Here is a 19,315-nt window from a genome sequence, read left to right on the forward strand (position 1 = left end):
AGCAAAAAAGTGAGCAGAACCAGAAGAGCTTTATGCTTTGTGACAGCAATATTTTTTATTAACAATTGTGAATAACTAGTTATACTTAGCAATGGAGTGATCCAAGACAATCTCAGAGACTCATGATGAAAAATATCACCTGTACTCTGAGAAAGAACTGATGGAGTTTGAATGCAGATGGAAACATACTATTTTTCTCTTCCTTCCTTCCTTCCTTCCTCCCTCTCTCCCCCTCTTCTCTTTCTTTCTTTCTTTCTTTCTTTCTTTCTTTCTTTCTTTCTTTCTTTCTTTCTTTCTTTCTCTCTTTTCTTCCTTGTCTCAGAGAAAGGAGGAAATACCTGAAGAAGGAAAATGATTTGGAACTCAAGACTTAAAAAGGAATGTTTAAAAATTGTTTTTACATGTAATAAGGAAAAAAAATAAGTGATGGAGACATCTAGGAGGCTCAGTGGGTGGAGAGCTGGGTGTAGAGATGGGCAGTCCTGATTTCAAATCAGGCCTCAGACATTTCCTAGTTTTGTGACTTTGGGGAAGTCTTTAACCCCCATTGCCTAGCCCTTACTATTGATTCTAAGATGGAAGGCAAGGGTTTAAAAAGTAAAATAAAGTTTCCTATTTGTTTCTTTGTCAGATACATATACAGAGGCTGATAGAACTCTGGGACCGAGTTAGGAAGACCTGAGTCCAAAATCAGTCTTAGACACTTACTAACTCTGAGACCACTGGACAATTCAATCAACTCTGTCTCAGTTTCCTTAACTGTAAAATGGAGATAATTATAGTACCTATTTCCCAGGGATATTTTATGAGTTAAATGAGATAATATTTGTAAAATACTGGGTATTTATTACAGTGCCTGCGTAGTAGGAGCTAAATAAATGTTTCTTTTCTTCTTTCCTTTTATGGAGGTAGCAAGAAAAAGAAAAAAAATAAAGTTAAAACTAGAAAAACACTAAGAATAGACATATTTAATATGAAGTCAAAGACAACTCCCAAATTTGACAACATAATAAGTGGGAAGCTAGGCTAAAAATGCTTCTTAATGAAGATCAGCTTTCTGCAAAGCACAGAAAGAGATAAAAAAGAATATTAGAGCTAGAAGGGACCTTAGAGATTATCTAGTCCAAGTCTTTTATTAATGACAACATGGAGGCCTTCAAAGTTTTTAAAATTCAATTTTATTTTCAGATTAGCATTCTCTTTCTCCCATATACCTGGAAACAAAAACAAAAGCAGATAAACAAAAAACCCAAAGCCTATTACAAACATGCATCATGAAAATAAAAAATATTCCCACAATGGGAAGGCCTTCAGAGTTGAAATGACTTACCCAGCATCATTTGGAGAACTAATGGAATAGATAAGATTAATACTCAAGTCTTCTGGGTCATATTCCCACAATGTAATGATATATCATAAAGATAGAAGAGAGGCTTATTAAGGTGAAAGACTGGCTGTTGCTAATCTAATATACTTGGCAATAATGACCTTCAAATGGCAACTTCAAATACTCTCTCAAACCATACATCAGTATGGCAGAGAGTTCCCTCTGGTGGGGATGCATCTTACCCTAATTCCTTAAGGAGCTTTCTCAGATTGAGTTAAGAAGTGAACAATTGGATTTGGCTAAACAAATTAGTTACATCTCTGAGGAGTTTAAAAAACTAAGCCTTAGATAGGTTTCAGAAATCAAAAGCTGAAGATATATCAAATCAAGACTTCCCTGTGGAAGAAAGGTAATTTCTTTCTCTTTTCCCTCCTTCAGTATCTCCACAAAGTAGTACTGCTCCAAGATGCACTGGCTGACTAGATACCCCAGAGAGAGATTACTACTTTAGGTTCTAGGAATAGTTGTAAGAGTTTACACATCCAATTACACAGTAGCTCACAAACTCCTACCAATATGTTTCCTACGAACCATTAGTCAGTAGATATCATTCGTTAGTAGCAAAGGCATTTTCTAAGATGGCATGGTAAAAAGAATTGCTACAAATTTTTTTTCTCATAAATTTTGAGTTTATTCTCCCACAAATATACACAGTATCTATTGGAAGAGTGGATTCAAGCAAAGTTTAATGGTAGTGAAACATATGGAGATACATATGTAGCGAAGGCAACTCAGAACTAGAACCATGGGGACTTGAAGTTTTTTCTTTCTTTGTCCTTACACAACTCCCTTTGTGACCAGGATAGATACAAGATGGGTTGTTCAGCTGTTTTCTCTGTCTGCTCCTCTTTGTAATCTGACTCTCTTCTCTGCTGCCATTAGTCCTAGAAGCTATTTTCTCCTTTAATGGACTGTCTCCTTGAAATGTCTAAGAATATCTGTTTCTACTCACTGCTGAATCCATTGTCTCTTACTGATTCAGAAATTTCCCTTCTATGATAAATGAATGCTGTAGGCAGGAAAGAAAAACTCCTTTCTTTCTACCACCCTCAGCCCCCACTGGTGTAGCTTCCCCCCCCCCCCCCACACTGGTGTAGCTTTGCAGGTAACTAGAGGCAACTAGATGGCTCCATAAATAGCATTGGACCTGGAATCAGGAAGATCTGAGTTCAAAAGTGACCTCGGATATTTACTAGATGTGTAACACCGGGCAAGTCACTTAACTTCTCTGCCTGTAGAGAGGGAAATGTCAAGCCACTCCAGTATTTTCACCAAGAAAATTCGATAGGCAGTATCAGTGTGCTTCTATGGTCTACAAAGTCACAAAAAAAAATGGGAAAGTGAACAACAAAACTTCTTGTAAAGATTCTGGAACTGGGAGATTGCCCTGCTTTCGATATTTAAAGCCCTAAGGGTGTGGCTAATTTGTTTGCTTAGACAATCCAGTATGTCCCTCTTAACTCAATCAGAAAAGTATTTGAACCTAATAAAGGGATCTCTAGTTAGTTTAACACCTCATTAACACCTTGTGGTTATATTCTGCCCTTCTGTGACTATGCCAACTAAGATTTGGGGGGAGAACCCCCTTTACTGCACAGAAAACATTTTTTACTGAATATGTTCATATGAGATTTGGTTCAGTTCCTAGTCAAATGTGATAGTTGAGGTGGGAAGAAGATCAGGGACATCATTACATATACAAAATCTTTTTGGTATTTGTTTAAGTCTACTTAAGGTAATTGACCAGAAAATACTAGCCTATTAAAATAAAATAAAGTATTCCTTTTAAAAACTGAATGTGTTTATTTATGTTTCCACTCTGTGTGTGATATATAGTCTATTACTTTTGCAGAAGTTGTCAGTGCTGATGGATGATTGCAAAGGGCAGCAGTAAGACAATTACACTAGTGTATTTATATGACTGAGAGAGTGCCCCTGTTTGTGGATCATGCCCACCTCCTCTTTTCCTTAGCAAGGAAAAATAAAACTATTTTACTGGGCCCCCTATCATGTTTTAGTTTTGGATTAGCAATTGAATTTCCTAAAAGTGGGTCTCCACCCTCCTGCCTCCAATGGAAATTCCTATCCATTCTCTTGAGTAAACATTTATTGACCTTGATTAGACCAATTAACATTTACAGTACATAGTTTAAAAGGTGAATGACTCCATTTGCCCAGAAAAGGCTATTTACCTAATTCAGAGAAAAAAATTTCCCATTTAACAAGAATAGATGAATAGTACATGGTGAAACTTCAGAACTATTCTTTAATATTTCGATTATATTTGTACAGAAGAAATTCTTTGTGGGGTATTTGACAATGAATGAATTTTTCTACTTGTATTTAATAACCTATTTTTCTCAGTTATCCTTAGCTTGTGTGAATACTGACTAATATTCAGCAGAGATGAGTAATGGATCTTTTCAAAATACATTTTGAAGTTAGTTGCTGGTGTTTTGCTTCAGAGCAAATTATTGGATGTAATGATTGCCAAGGTAATTTTGGTAGAAAATTTTTATTATATTTTCTAACGACATTATTCATAATTTAAAATGACTCATGGAAAGTAAATGATTGTATGTTATGTAGAAAAATACTTTGAGGACATAGTATAATATAGCATAGACCAGTAGTACTATGGGGTGTTAACAACAATATGTGATTATATACAATAAAAAGTTAGAGGCCTTTCCAATAAGATCAGGGGTGAAGTAAAGATTCCCATTATCACCACCACTATTTAACAGAGTATTAAAAATGCTAGCTAATGCTAACAATAAGATAAGATATGGAAATCTAGGGAAAGAGGAAAACAAATGTCTTTTCAGATTATATGACTGTGTACTTAGAGAACCCTAGAGAATCAACTAAAAATTAAATGAATTAGTAACTTAATTGAAATTGCAGGATATAAGCTATATCCAAAGAAATCATTGGCAATCCTATACAGAATTAAAAAAAAAAACAGCAGGAGGAGCTAAAAAGATAGATTGCAAGCAAAATCACTGCAGAAGGCATACTTATTTATTTAATTTTTAGGATTTTAGCAACCAAATTAGCCACACAATTAGGGGCATTAAAATAACTAAAACAGGGTACCCCACTCCATTCCACAATGGGAGAAATTACAAAGCAGTTTTATTGTTGTTCAGTCTTCCACTCTTTGTGACTTAATGGACCATAGCACACTAGTACTGTTCATGGAGTTTTCTTGGCAAAGATATTGGTGTGGTTTGTCATTGCCCTCTTTAGAGGCAAATGGAAGTTAAGTGACTTGCCCATATACTAAGGGCTAAATGAATCAAACTACAAAACATGTACAAAAATAAAGGCAAATCTAAATAACTAGAGAATTTGCCCATGTGGTAAGTCAAATCAAAATAATAAAAAGACAAAATTATCTATATTAATTTACTGATTTATCACTATATGGAGCAAACTCCAAAAAGAAAATGTCTTAGAGGTAGAAAAATAATAATAAAATTTAAATTGGGGGGAAAAGATTAAGAATCTCCAGGAGTAATAATAAGAAAAGATTATGAAGGAATGGCATTATCAGTACTAGATTTCAAATTGTACTACAAAGCTATTATCATTAAAAATAATTTGTTATTGGTAAATAAACAGAGAGCTTGATCGATAGAAGAGCTTAGATGAACAAAATACAGAAACAAAGAGTTTGAAAAACCCAGGGAACCTAGTTACTGAGGTAGGACATAAAAAAAATTTTCTGGCAAAACAGGTTAGGCATCTGGTAGAAATTAGGTTTAGGCCAACATCTCACAATATACAATAAGATAAATTCTGATGTATATGGCCTAGATTTAAAAGTTTACATCATAAAACAATTGGAGAAGCAAGGAAGGAATTATCTTTTGGATCTTTAGATCCAAACTTATATAATCAAAATATAAAATGGAAAATTTTGATTATATAAGTTAAAAAACTTTTTGAAAAACAAATCTAACATACTAAAAATTAGAAAGGAAATAAGTAATTGGGGAAAATGTTTGCAATAAATTTTTCTGATCATATCCAAATATCTAAGGAAACAATCCAGATACATAGAGACTAAAAGTCATTCCTCAATAAATAAGAAGTTAAAGGATATGGACAAGTAATTGTTAAGGTAAGAAATTCAAGCTATTAATTGCCATATGGAAAAATGTTTAAATCACAAATAATTAGAGAAATTCAAATTAAAACATTTTCAAGGTTCTGCTTCATACCTATCAGAATGACAAAGAAGAAAATAACAAATGTTAGAATAAACCCTGGGAAAGCACATACACTAGAGAGACAGTTAGGTGGCAGCGTGGATAGAGTACTGGACCTGGCATTGGGAAGACCCAAGTTCTGATATGACTTTGGACATTTACTAGCTGTGTGGGCAAGTCACTTAGCCTCCATTTCCTCATCTATAAAATGGGGATAATAATCATACTTACCTTGCACAGGTTTGTTGTAAGGATCAAGTGAAACAATATTTGTAGAAACCACCTGGCATATTGTAGGTGCTATATAAATGTTAGCTGTTATTATTATTATTATTATTATTATTATTGTTATTATCACATTGTGAATTGATCCAACCATCCTGGAAAGTAATCTGGGACTATGTTCAGAAAGTTATCAAATTGTGCATATTAAGCTTACTTATTTTTACTAGATCTGTACCCAAAAGAAGATGAAGAAAGAGGGAAAAGAAGTACATATTCAAAAATATTTATAGTGACCTTAAAGTCCTAAATTGGGAACTAAGAAGGTATCCTCCTTGTTGGGTAAAAACTAAACAAATTGTGGTATAAGCTGTGCTACAAGAAATGATGAAATGGACAATTTCAGATTATTCTGAGAACTTCCTGGTTTGGGTGAGAGAGAGACAGGAACAGAGAGAAAGAATATTATAGAGAAAAACAACTTTGAAAGACTTTAGAACTCTGAAAAATGTAATAAGAAGCCATAAGTTTATGGGAATGAAAATGAAAAATGAAACTCCTCTACTGACAGAGAGGTAATAAACTGCTGAAAGAGATATACATTTCCAGAATGGGTAAAGGGGGTTGGTTTTGCTGAACTATGCAGCTATGGAAAGGGGCAACAGTAGAGTGAAGAGATGAATAAAAAATGCTTGCAAGTTAAAAATGTATACAATAATTACTTTAAAAGAAAAATATATGAGATTAAATTCATGATCCAAAAAAACATAGGGTTTCAGATAGATATTCTAACATTTCTAAAGTACAGTATCATGGTATTATAGTTGTAGGTTCAAATTCATGTTTTTTGACTTGATACCAGTATGGCACCAGGTAAGTCACTACCTCCCTGGGCGACAAACTTCCTCATTTACAAAATGAAGGTTGATCTCAGTAAGTGATTTCCAATTTATGGGAACCCACAAAATTTAGCAGCTATTACTATAAAGATGTGGAGAAAATGGAATGAAATGTTCCAAAAAGCAAAAGATAAATGTATACAAATTAGTAATACTGGATAGTTTCTCACAAGGTGAAAAAAAAAGTACTTTCAATGAAATATAGGACATTCCAAACAATTCAGAACTCAAAAGGAGGTTTGAAATGAAAATATAGGTGTCAGGAGTAAAATAAAAAGGTGGACAATTAGTAAGAACTTTATACAGATGAACTGTTTACATTGGGGGGAGAGGTGGTAATGATAGAAGGGTTTTTTCAGAATCCTAATGTCATAAGGGTTTATAGTTATGTTTTTTCCATGCTATAAAAAGGAAAGAGAAGAGAAAGAAAGTTCACAATGGGGAAATGGGAGGAAGGATAGTAGAACTTGTCATATGTAATCAGAGTACACAAGAAGAAATATATGCAAACATAGAAGGAATGGGGAAAGTAGGCATTACTTGAATTTCACCTTTACTAAAGCTGGTCAGAAGACACACACACACACACACACACACACACACACACATACAGAGTTGGTGCAGGAATGTTTGCAGTATTTTTTTTAAACATTTTTTAATATTCATTTTTAACATGTTTACATGCTTCATGCCCCTACTTTCCCCTTCACCCCCACTCACCCCCACCCATGGCCGACGCGCATTTCCACTGGTTGTAACATGTGTCATCAATCAAGACCTATTTCCAAATTGTTGATAGTTGGAGTGGTGTGGCAGTTTCGAGTCCACATCCCCAATCATGTCCACTCCAACCCATGCGTTCAAGCAGTTGTTTATCTTCTATGTTTCCTCTCCTGCAGTCCTTCCTCTGAATGTGGGTGGCATTCTTTACCATAAATCCCTCAGAGCTGTCTTGTGTCATTGCATTGTTGCTGGTACAGAAGTCCATTACATTCGATTTTACCACAGTATATCAGTCTCTGTGTACAATGTTCTTCTGGCTCTGCTCCTTTCACTCTGCATCAGTTCTTGGAGGTCTTTTCAGTTCACCTGGAACTCCTCCAGTTTATTATTCCTTTTAGCACAATAGTATTCCATCACCAGCATATACCACAATTTGTTCAGCCATTCCCCAATTGAAGGGCATACCCTCCTTTTCCAGTTTTTTGCCACCACAAAAAGTGCAGCTATAAATATTTTCGTACAAGTCTGTTTATCTATGATCTCTTTGGGGTACAAACCCAACAATGGTATGACTGGATCAAAGGGTAGGCAGTCTTTTATAGCCCTTTGAGCATAGTTCCAAATTGCCAGCCAGAATGGTTGGATCAGTTCACAACTCCACCAGCAATGCATTAATGTCCCAATTTTGCCACATCCCCTCCAACATTCATCACTCTCCCCTTCTTTCATTTTAGCCAATCTGCTAGGTGTGAGGTTGTTTGCAGTATTTTTGCTAAACTCATTTACTAGATTTGGAGGAAATATTTCCTTTTGTTAATGTTTTCTCTGTTGATTTATATGCTTATGTTCAAGGTCTTTGAATTTCTTCTTCTCAAGAGTTTTGGTGATTTTAGTCTCCTTGCCTGTCCCCCCACCACACACTTTTTTCTTTGAATGGTTTAATGGAATACCAAATTAATTCCTTAACATGCACACACACATATGCACATATGTACACTGTCCTATTCCAGTTAAACGTGTCAATCCCTTTCTGTCTCAGCACTGGAAGTTCAAAGAGCTGCTGTAGTTTGGGTCTCTAAGGCTGTGGTAGAAGAGTTGGGGTGGGGTGAGATGTGCTATTGAGCTTTATTTCAAGCCCAAACAAGTGTCTTGTCCCTTTCCCTCAGTTCCTGGTTTTCCTGCAGAGATCTTTTATAGCACAGAATATTACTACCTCTGTGCTGGTTATGACACCAGTGAGCTTCTTGTAGTTTGGAGTGCTGCCAAGGTGGGCTGCCTATATGTTTAGGCACAAGTAGACTTTTGCAGTTTGGAAACTGTTATCTCCAGAATATTGGAAAGACAGAGGAGAGATTCTCTGAGTGTGGGGTTGAGTTTTGTTTTGAGCCAATGTGAGGTGGAAAGCACCCCCTTGTTGCCTATAGTGTGGAGTATGGTGGAAGGCTGCTGAGTAAGTTCAGTGTTGAAGACAATTCATAGGTTTATTCATTTGTTTCTACCTTCTTTTGGTTTCCTGGGGTCTGAAATCAGGAACTGAATTGAAGTTTATCTTTGACTCATAATTTCTCTTTTGGAAAGAGTTGAGAGGTCAAGGAAGTTAGAAAAAATGTCTAGTCCTCCATCTTGTTTATCACCTGCAATAGCTTTCCTTTTAAAAATAATATTAATAATTTACTTATTTTAACATTTATTTTTAAAATTTTTTAATTCCAGATGCTCTCCCTCCCTGCAGCCCCTCTCCAACATATTAAAACACAAGTAATATGATATCATTTATGCATATGAAGACATGCAAAACACATTTCCATATTAGCCATGCTGAAAAAAAAAACAAGAAAAAGACTTGGCCTCTATTTTTTTCAATTGTTTAACTCTGTCCTTATTTGTGTAAAAGATGTCTTATAAATTGTGTTCATATAGTTCCTGGGTTTTTCTTGGCAGGTAGAGTCCCAAGCATTTTATATTGTCTGTAGTTATTTTATTTTTAAAATTTAATTAAATTTTTAAGTCACATTTTAAGTTCCTAGCTGTTTCATTCCCTTTATTCTTCCCCTACACTAGAGGAGGCTACCATTTGACCAAGATATATGTAATGTAAAACTATACCATGCATACTTTTTATAGTTCTTTCTCTGAAGGTGGTCATTCAGTTATATTTTAAAACAACAAAAAACAACCCTCACCTTCTTTTTAGTAATACTAAGTATGTATTGGTTCCAAGGCAGAAGAGTGACAAGAGCTAGGCAATTGGAGTTAAGTGACTTGTTTAGTCACACAGGTAGAAGTCAGGATTGCCCATCTCCAGACCTAGCTTTATCCACTGAGCTACTTAACTGCTCTGTTTTCTAAATCAACCTACTCATTGTTGTGTATAGTAGAGTAATATTTAATCACAATCATATACCACAATTTGTTTAGCCACTTCCCAGCTGATGGGCACCTTCTCAGTTTCTAGTTCTTTGCCACCACAAAGAGAACTGCTATTAATATTTTAGAACATATAGGTTCTTTTTCTTTTTTACCTCATCACTGTGGGAAACAAACCTAATAGTGGTATTGCCGGATCAAAGTGTACATTAAGTTTTGTGAATCTTTGGGCATAATTCCAGATTGCTCTTCAAAATGGTTGGATCACTTCAAAGTTCCACCAACAGTGTATTAGTATCCCCATTTTCCCACATCTCCAATATTTTTCATTTCCCCCCTCCCATTATTTTAGTCAATCTCATAGGTGTGAGATAACTCAAAACTATTTTAATTTTCATTCCTCCAATCAATAATGGTTTAAAGCATTTTTTCATATGACTATAAATAGCTTTGACTTCTTCCAAAAACTGCCTATTCATATTCTTTGGCCATTTGTTAATTGGGGAATGACTCATATACTTATATATTTGAGAAAGTTCATTATAGATTTGAAATATGAGAACTTTATCTGAGAAACTATATTGGTACCTATACAAAAATTAACCATCTATTAGGGTATAAAAACTTCACCACCAAATGCAGAAAACCAGACATAATAAATGCATTCTTTTCAGATCATAACACAATAAAAATTATAATCAATGAGGGCCCATGGAAAGACAAATAAAAAGTTAATTGGAAACGAAATAATCTAATGCTAAAATAGGAGTGGGTCAAGGAACAAATTATAGAAACAATCAATAATTTCATTAAGGAGAATTACAATGAGGAGAAAACATATCAAAGTTTATGGGATACAGCCAAATAAATACTTAGGGGAAAATTTATATCTCTACACATTTATGTCAATAAAATAGAAAAAAAAGCAGATCAATAAGTTGAACATGCAACTGAAAAAAACTAGAAAAAAGAACAAATGAAAAATCTCCAATTAAAGATTATATTGGAACTCCTAAAAGAAGCATTGAACTAATAAATAAGACCAGGAGCTGGCTTTATGGGGGTGGGGGTGGGACAAAATAGATAGGGCAATTGATTAATTTGATTAAAAAAAGCAAATAATAAAATAAAATAATCAATATCAAAAATGAAAAGGATGAAATCACCACCAATGAAGAAGAAACTAAAGCAATTGTTACAAGCTATTTTGTCCATTTATTGGCATGTTATATGCCATTGTCCAATTATTTGACATGTTATATGCCAATAAGTCTGACAATCTAAGTGACATGGTTGAATATTTACATAAATATAATTTGCCCATATTAACGAAAGAGGAAATAGAATACTTAAATAATTCCATGTCAGAAAAAGAAATTGAACAAACCATCAATTAACTAAGAAAAAATTTACAGGGCCAGATGGATTTACAAGTGAATTCTATCAAACATCTAAAGAACAATTAATCTCAGTACTAAATAATTTGGCAAAATAGGCAGAGAAAGAATCCTATGAAATTAATTTTATGACACAAATATGATACTGTGACCTAAGCAAGGAAGAGAAAAAAAAGAGAAAGAAAATTATAGGCCAATTTCATTAATGAATACAGATACAAAAATTTTAAATAAAGTACTAACAAGGAGACTATAGCAATATATCAAAAGGCTCATTCATACCAGTTGGAATTTATACCAGGAATGCAAGGCTGATTTAACATTAGGAGAACTATCAGCATAATTGACCATATCAATAACCAAACTAACAGAAATCACATGATTATCTCAATAGATACAGAAAAAGCCTTTGACAAAATACAATACCCATTCCTATTAAAACACTAGAAAGCATAGTAATAAATGGGCTTTTCCTTAAAATAAATAGTATCTACCTAAAATCATCAGGAAGCATTATCTATAATGTGAATGTTAGAAGCATTCCTGATAAGATCAGGGGTGAAGCAAGGATGTCCATTATCACCACTATTATTTAATATTGTACTAGAAATACTAGCTTTAGCAATAAGAAAAGAAAAAGAAGTTGAATGAATTAAAATGGCATTGAGCAAACTAAACTAACACTGTATGCAGATATGTTGGCATTCTTAAAGAATCCTAGAGAATTAACTGAAAAATAATTAATAACTTTAGTAAAGCTGCAGTTACAAAATAAATCCACATAAATCATTAGCATTTCTATATATTACCAACAAAGTTCAGCAGCAAGAGACAGAAAGAGAAATTCCATTTAAAACAATGCTAGACAATATAAAATACCTGGGAATCTGCTTGCCAAGACAAACACAGGAATTACATGAACACAATTAAAGAATGCTATTCAAATAAATAAAATCAGATCCAAACAACTGGAAAAATATAGGAAACGGAGGCAAATAGGGTTAGGTGTCTTACCCAGGTTTATTTATAAGTGTCTGAAATCATATTTGAACTCAGGAAGACGAATCTTCCTAACTCTAGGTTTGGCACTCTATCTACTGCATCACTTACCTGAGAGTGAGGTTCAAGTGTTGCCCACTCCTTGCCAGCATTTCTCCCTTCACTGTGAAAGCTCTTCCTTATATGCCTCCTTTATGTGAAGTAATTTCTCCATTTTCTCTTCCTTCACCTTTCTCTTTATCCCTTTTTCCCATCCCTCTATTTTTTTTTAGATCATCCCAACATAATCAACTTGTTGATTATTTTTTTTTTTAAACCCTTGTACTTCGGGGTATTTTCTCATAGGTGGAAGAGTGGTAAGGGTGGGCAATGGGGGTCAAGTGACTTGCCCAGGGTCACACAGCTGGAAGTGGCTGAGGCCGGGTTTGAACCTAGGACCTCCTGTCTCTAGGCCTGACTCTCACTCCACTGAGCTACCCAGCTGCCCCCTTGTTGATTATTTTTGATAAACAACATCCTTATGTAGATTCCTTCTAACTGTCCTAACAGTGACAAAGTTCTTAAGATTTACATGTATCATCTTTCCATTTGGAATATAAAGTTTAACCATATAAAGTCCTCTTTTTGTTTACTCTTTTATGCTTCTCTTAAGTCTTATTTTTGAATGTCAAATATTTTATTCAACTTTCATCTTTTCATCAAGAATGCTTGAAAGTCTTCTATTTTATTAAATATCCATTTCCCCCCTGAAGGATTATACTCAGTTTTGCTGGGTGGGTTATTCTTAGTTGATAATCCTAGCTCTCTTACTTTCTAGAATACTATATTCCAAGTCCTCTGCTCTAAAAAAATGTAATCGATTTTGTATTACTTTTTATTGATCCTATTTACAGTCAATGGATTTTGTTCTATAACTGCTTAAGACATAGTTCTTTGTCTCTGAACTTAGTTCAGGAACTTGCTTTGCTTATAATGAATTTAGTTTAGAAATCAAGTTCTCCTGCTAATCACTGTTCTATTCTTGCCTTAAGGAAATCTGTTATACTTAGGTGGACCCCAAAGAGTTTGGTCTAGTATCTTTACACCATCATTGTTGTTTCATCCTCCTCTGCCTCATTGTCCTTTGTATTCAAAGAGGACCAAAATAACATCACAATCTTGGGAGTCAATGTACAGCATGCCTGACTGTAGCTGATCAGACCAATATAAGTTTGGAAGACTCTACAAATACAAATAGTTTATATGAATATTTGGAATGAAGATATCTCTAAATTTGTATATCTTATGTTTCTTTTGTACTACTGCAATTGTGTTTTGCCCATAGAGCATAGCATCTTCTTTGATGCAGGCCCACCATTATGGACACCATTGTGCCAGTGTTTCCAATGTCTCATAACTGATGCCAAAGTTCTTCAGAGAGACCTTGAGAGTGTCCTTTTGTCACTTCTTCTGAACTTCATATGAATGCTTCCCTTGTATGAGTTCTCTGCAAAATGGTCTTTTAGGCAAACATATGTTTGGTATTTCAAACTGTCCTTCAAGGATGTCTGGTTTGTTATACAAAGAAATATGACCCACTATCTCTAACCTTGTAGGTACACTCAAACAATGAACATTTCTTAGTCTCAGAAAGGAAAGAAGCAATTGTTGCTAGCCCCTCATTCCCGATTTCCAGGCAACCATACTGTCTTCACTGCTGCCAACCTGCTAACTAATTGTTTTTTTCTCACTTACTTTATTCTGTCTTTATCCTATGCTTATAAAAGGAGCTATGTCTTGATTTAGAGATCTTTAGCTTAATTGAGGGAGACATTGGCCTTCTTTATCAACAGATTCACCCTTTGAAATTTGCTATTATATTGCTTGGAGAAAACATGCCTCAGTCTGCTTTTATTGGAATTTCCCTTGAGGCAGCTCCTTTAACAGGATAACTGCTAAACATTTGTGATTCTTATTATGGCTCCATGACATTTGAATGGTTTCTTTCTGACTGATTTTTAATATTCTTGGGAGTTTTCATTTGGGATTTCTTTCAGGAGGTGATTGATATATTATTTCAATGTCTATTTTGTCCTCATTCTAAGGTATCTAGGTAATTTTCCTTTATAATTTCTTGAAATATGTTATTTTGGGTTCTTTTTATGAACCTGACTTTCAAATAGTTCTCATTCTTATATTCTCTCTCCTTGATATATTCTCTAGATTGTTTTTCTTATTAGCAATTTCTTTTTTATTATCATGCAAAACTTACTTCCATATTGGTCATTGTTATAAGAGCACACTCATACAAAACCAAATCCTGCAAAAAACACCATAAATATGCTGATGTTAAAGATAGTATGCTATGATCAGCATCCATCCAACTCCAATAATTCTTTCTCTGGAGGTGGATAGCATTCCCCATCATAAGTCTTTCAGGATTGTCCCAGATCATTGCATTGCTGAGAGTAGCCAAGTTTTCACAGTTGATCATTGTACAATATTGCTGTTTCTTTGAGCAACATTCTCCCAATACTGCTTATTTTGTTCTACATCAGTTCATGCAGATCTTTCCAGCTTTTTCTGAAGCCATCTGGCTTACTATTTCTTACAGCACCATAGTTTTCCATCTGGTGAGATATTTTACATTTTCTACCATTTTTTCATTCTTTTGCCTTTGTTTTTGTTTCTTGATTTCTCATGGAGTTGTTTCTACTTGTTCAGTTTTAATTTTTAAGAAATTATTTTCTGTAGTGATTTTTTGTACCTCTTTTACCATTTGACCAACTTTGCTGTTTTAAGAAGTTATTTTCATAAATTAATTTTCTTGGGGGCAGCTGGGTAGTTCAGTGGATTGAGAGCTAGGCCTAGAGACTGGAGGTCCTAGATTCAAATCTGGTCTCAGACACTTCCTATCTGTGTGGCCCTGGGCAAGTCACTTAATTCCCATTTTTCTGCCTTGGAACCAATACATAATATTGATTCTAAGGTGGAAGATAAGGGTTTAAAAAATTGAATTATTTAATTTTCTTACTTCTTTTACCATTTGGCTCCCCAAAATTTACTGTTATTCTTTAAAGTTTTATATTCTTCAGCATCCTTTTCTGTCTCTTTTACCAAGCTGTTAATTTTCTTTTCAAATTTTTTACATTGCTTTCATTCTTTTCTCAATTTTTCCTCCTTATTTGATTTAGCAAACCATTGTTTTGCTTTCATTAGCTATTCCAGAAAATTTTTTTTAAACTTATGTCCAATCAACATTTTTCAGGCTTTACTTTGTAGATATTTTCACATTGGTTGTTGTTCTTTTTTTTTTTCTTTCTGAATTTGTACTTTTATCTTCCCAGCCTCTATAGTAGCATTTTATTGGTAGGTTCTTTTGTTGTTGTTGTTGTCATTTGCTTTTTTTCCCAGCCTTTCTTACATTTTAACTTTATGTTAGAGTTGAACCTTGCACATCTTGGGGAAAGTGGGCTAGTCCTAAGCTTCAGACTTTTTTGTGCTACTGTTTTCGCAGTTAGGTCTAGGGGTTGGAGTTTTCGATACTTTCCACATCAGGGAGAGACATAGTCACTGCTCTACTGGTCTCCACTCTGGTCATTACCCAGGTAAGGTTCCTGTTCCCTTGTAGCTGCAAATGCTAGTGATCCTTTCTGCCTTGGAACTGTGACTTGGAACTGGAAATGGGCAAATGGGTGCCAAACAGTAGCTGATCCTGCACTCTATATTAGTACAGAGTCTCTTTTTTACCAGTAGTCCAATCCCTTTATCATCTCTAGATTGAGAACTCCTAAGATTATTGCTATTGCTATTGCAGCTATCTCTAAGCCCTAATGTTGGTACTGTTGCCATGTGATCTCTAGCATTCTGCCCCAGTGTCACAGACTTTTTCTTTCAACCTCCTAAGTTGTCTGGAGCAGAAAAATGTTTCACCCTGAGTTTTTCTTGGCCATGCCACTCCAGAATTTTATTTGAAGTATTATTTTAAAGTTGTTTGGAGGAGAATGTTGAGAGCTTGTGGTGCTTCTACCCCCAGCTTCATCTATCTTCTGTCTTTTAACTATCTATGTTTTTTAACTGACCTTAATAATCAAAGAATAACCAGTTCTAATAGATTTTCCATTGAGCTACCAAGGCAATTTTTCTAAAGTGTAAGTTTGACCATGGGCCCTCACCCCTGTCAATGAATCCTAGTTACACATATATATATAATGATGATATATAATAGTGATTTTATTATCTCCAGGCTTAAATATTAAATCCTTTATTTGACATTTAGAATTCTTGATAACTTAGACTTTTCCTAGTCTTTTTTAGACTTTTCAACATACTATGATCTAACTACAGTGGCCTACTTGTAGTTCTTTTAATATGACTCTCCAAATCCTGTTTCTGGATATTTTTTTCTTAGTTAAATTTTATTTTTTTAATAAACAATAATTTTTTTTCTCTTTCTTTGACCCCCTCAAGAAAAAAGGAAGAAAACTTAAATTTTTATAACAAATACATATAGTCACACAAAAGAAGTTCACATGTTGACAACATATCTCATTCAGCAAGTTGATTCTGTCTGGAGTGGGTAACTTGTAGGTACTAATGGAATCATGGCTATTTGTTTCATTGATTAGAGTTTTAAGTCTTTCAGAGTTTTTCATTTTTATAATACAATTGCAATATAAATTGTTTTCTTGGTTCTGCTCACTTCACTCTGAGCTAGTTTATATAAATCTTTTTAGGTTTCTCTGAAATTGTTCCTTTCTATAATTCCTAGAACACAGAATGTAATTCATTCATCCATCTCTAATTTGTCCAGCCATTCCTCACTTGATGGACATCGCTTTGGTTTTCAGTTTCTTATCATATTAAAAAGAACTGCTATATTTTCACACATATGGCTCCTTTCCTTCTTTCTTTGATTTCTTTGTGGTATAATTCTACCTTAGTATTGCTAGATCAAAGGATATACACAATTTAATAACTTTTGGAACATAGTTCCATATTATTTTCCAGAATATCTATACCAATTCATAAATCTATCAGCTGGGCATTAATGTACCTCTTTTCTTCCTCCTGCATTTCCTGTTTCCATTTTTTTTGCCAACTTTGTCAGTTTGACTGTAATGAGGTAGAGCTTTGAGGTTTCTTTATTTTGCATTTTCCTCAGTGGTTTAAAACTTTTTTTTATATAGCTATTAGTAGCCAGGATTTTTTCATATAAAAACTGCCTCCTCATATCCTTTGATCACTTGTCAATTGGGAAATGGCTCTTATTATTATATGTTTGAGTCAGTTCCTTATATGTCTTAGAAATGAGACTTTTATCAGAGAAACTTGTTGCAAAGATTTTCCTTAATTAACTATTTTCCTTTTCATCTGGATTTATTTGTGCAAAAACTTTTACATTTTATATACTCAAAATTGCTTTCTATGTCTTTTCACTAGCTGTCTCCCACACCTGGAAACTCTGGATCTTTACCTCTTGTTTTTCTTGGCTCTCTTTAAGGCTCAGCTGAAGAGAGGGGACACAAGCAAAAAGACAAGGACCAAAGAATAGGGACTTTCTGCAAGAGGCTTTTCCTCTGAGCTCCTCCTGCCTTCTGCTCTCAAATTACCTTTCAAAGAATTATGTATATGTCTTGTATGTACCTAGTTATTCATCTTTTGTTCCCCACTACACTGTAAATTTATTGAGGGCAACAACTTCTCCCCTACTATTTGCATTGCTAGCACTTTGTATAGGACCTAGCACATAGTAAGAACTTAATGCTTATTGACTGACTGGCTAATAGTTGTTACTCATTAGCATAATTTATGCATAGATTGAGTAGTTTTAAAAAGCTATTAACTCTTTCAGTTATTATGGCTGTAAAACCTATTAGAGACTGAATTCTTTTGTTTCATAGAGTTTCATTTGACCAATCAGTGGCATTAATATTTGTTCCTTGCCCTCTTACTGACATTTCCTCTTTTGTTTTGTCATAAGCAGAAAGACTATTTTTAAAGATTGGTGGGTTCTCCTCTTCATCTTTCTTTGTATTTCTTACCTGAGTTCTCATCATTGTCATAATTAATGATTTTTCAACCTGAATTCAGACCCTAAACTATTACCCTGCTTCACTCAGACAATAGTAACTAGCCACCATGTTGGACCACATTTTGACAGGTTTGCTTTTGAGGGTAATCAAATAGCTGTTGCCATTAAAATTACACACACACACACACACACACACACACACACACACACACCCCTATATGCTTCATTTAATAGAATACATAAGTATGTGTGTATTCTCTTAAATGAGGCAGATCAATTCTGTAAGTATTAAAATTAATAGTTTAGCTAAATATAAGAAAATCATAAATCTTTTATTTACAAAAGAGGTGGAAAAAGTGAAAGCAGAGGAATACAAAAGGGTAGAAGAAACATTAACCTATCTAAATAAATATTGTTCCAGTGCTTGGCTTAGCCAGGACTTGTTAATCTTCAACCAGAATTAAACTCTTTCCAGAAGACAGGAAGAGAAAACCAATTATCCACTCACCCAAGTTCCCTCCAAGAGGAAGATTAAGACAATGACTAGAGCTGAAAGTGACTCCTGAGGCCAACTTTCTTCTTTGAGTTGACCCTCTTTTTAAAGCTGACTTTCTTCTTGGAGTCATCTCTCTTCTTGGAGTTGACTTTTTTAGCCTCAGAAATACAGGGCCTTTTATAGTGGCTTCTTGTCTCCTCCCCAATCATTGCTTCCAACTTGTCTAGCACTGCCCAGGGGGCAGTGGTTGTGGGAACTAGTTCGAACCTTCTGGAGGAGTGAATACTCATCAAAAGGGTTCACTCTTTCTGGGAGTGTGAACAAGTTTCTGGCTGTTTGAGTTGGAAAAAAAGGTGGAACTCTCCAAGTATCTTGCTGGCTTCTCATCTAGCACTAGATAGGGTGTGAATTCATTAAGTGGTTTGTGAGCTCTTCCACCTAGTTCAAGCTTGTGTTGATTCAAAGTTATTGTTAACCAAAGTGTTAGCTCCAACTAGGCAAAGAAAATAAAGCAGTGGTTCCCAAACTTTTTTGGCCTACTGCCCCCTTTCCAGAAAAAAATATTACTTAGCCCCCTGGAAATTAATTTTTTTTT

The sequence above is a fragment of the Gracilinanus agilis genome, chromosome 3 (genome assembly GCF_016433145.1).
Source record: "Gracilinanus agilis isolate LMUSP501 chromosome 3, AgileGrace, whole genome shotgun sequence".
Taxonomy (NCBI): domain Eukaryota; kingdom Metazoa; phylum Chordata; class Mammalia; order Didelphimorphia; family Didelphidae; genus Gracilinanus; species Gracilinanus agilis.